This window comes from Candoia aspera, chromosome 3, assembly GCF_035149785.1.
Source record: "Candoia aspera isolate rCanAsp1 chromosome 3, rCanAsp1.hap2, whole genome shotgun sequence".
NCBI lineage: Eukaryota > Metazoa > Chordata > Lepidosauria > Squamata > Boidae > Candoia > Candoia aspera.
In genome coordinates, this window is record NC_086155.1 from 38224247 (window position 1) to 38226023 (window position 1777).

The 1777-nt window shown below is 45.5% G+C and overlaps 1 pseudogene; it reads left to right on the forward strand.

Moving 5' to 3' along the window:
• The first annotated feature begins 205 nt into the window (after nt 1–205).
• LOC134494571 (vimentin-like) lies at nt 206–1576 on the forward strand (annotated as a pseudogene).
• Nucleotides 1577–1777: the final 201 nt, after the last annotated feature.

Genomic DNA, 1777 nt, shown 5'->3' on the forward strand with positions numbered 1-1777 from the left:
AGATGGAAAATGGGGTTAGTTTACTTACTGTGTCTTTATGTAGGAAAAGTTTATCAACTTTTGGCTGTTTGGTTGTCTTAGTAGAGTGCTGTGGGCCAGGACTGACACTGTGATGCTTCTTCCTTTTCCCTATTTTCCTGACGCTCCAGAGGAGGCCCTCGGCATTACTGCTATTTGGGACCAGCAAGCCCCTTGGATTTTAATGATGAGCACCCAGACACCCTCCTCCTACTGCTGTATGTTTGGTGGTGGCAGCCAGCCCAGCAGCAGTTGTTCCATAACTACCACCACCCGCTACTACCTGGAAGCTCCATCTGACCGAGCTCTGTCCACCTGGTTTTGTCCTCTCCGGGTAGCATCTATGCTTCCAAAGCTGTGCGGTTACATAGCAGTCTTCCACAGATGCATATCAGCAGCAATGGTCTGGGGGTTGACTTCTCCCTGGCCGATGCCATTAACACAGAATTCAAGGAGAACAGCACCAAAGAGAAGGCCAAGCTGCAGGAGCTGAATGACTGCTTTGCCAACTACATCAACAAAATGAGCTTTCTTGAGCAGCACTTTCTTGCTGGCTGAACTTGAGCAGCTCAAGGGCAAAGGCACTTCCTGCCTGGCTGACATTTATGAGGATGAGATGTTTGAACTGCGCCAGCAGGTGGACTAGCTCACCAACTACAAGGTGCACATGGAAATGGAATGTGACAAGTTGGCTGAAGACATTCTGCACCTCTGCAAGTAACTTCAGGATGAGTTAATTCAGAGAGAAGAAGCTGAGAACACCCTACAGTCTTTCAGGCAGGATGTTGACAATACTTCCTTGGTCCATCTGAATCTTCAATGCAAAGTTGAAACCCTGCAAGAAGAAACTATCTTCTTGAAGAAACTTCATGAAATTGCATGCTCAAATCCACGTTCAGCATTTCCAGACTGACATGGGTGTTGCCAAACCTGATCTTACCGCTGCCCTTCATGATGTACTGCATGTCAACAGTTCAAAAGTGTTGCTACAAAGAACCTTCAGGAAGCTGAAGAGTGGTACAAATCCAAATTTGCAGGTCTGTCTAAAGCAGCCAACAGGAACAATTATGCCCTGCACCAGGCTAAACAAGAAGCTAATGAGTACTGCAGGCAGATTCAGACTCTCATCTGTGAAGTGGATGCCCTTAAAGAAACTAATGAGTCTTTGGAATGCCAGATACATGAGATGGAGGGTAACTCTGGGGTTGAAGCTGCCAAGTACCAAGACAACATAGCATAGCTTCAGGAGGAAATTCAGAACACAAAAAAAGAAGTGGCTTGCCATCTCCACAAGTACCAAGATCTGCTAAATGTAAAAATGGCTCTTAATATTGAAATTGCCACCTACAGAAAACTGCTGGAAGGAGAGAAGAGCAGAATTACTATGCCAATTCCAACTTCTGCTTCCCTGAATCTGAGAGAAACAAATCTTGAGTCTATCCTGATGGACACCCACTCAGAGAGAACACTCCTAATCAAGACTGTTGAAATTAGAGATGGCCAACCAAAGCCAGCAGAGCACAGCACAGCAGCCAGGCCTGACATGCCTCGTCAGTAGTGGGAGTAAGAAGACAGCAAGGTAATCAATGAAACTTTTCATCATGATGACCTGGAATGAAGAATGAGAGTAACACATCTGGTGCAGAAACAAATCCTTTACCAGCAACACTAAACAAAAACAGCTTTCAAGTAGTGCTGTGCAAAATGTTTCAAGTTTGAAACACCACTTCCCCCCCTTAGAATAGGGCCACTTTGATTT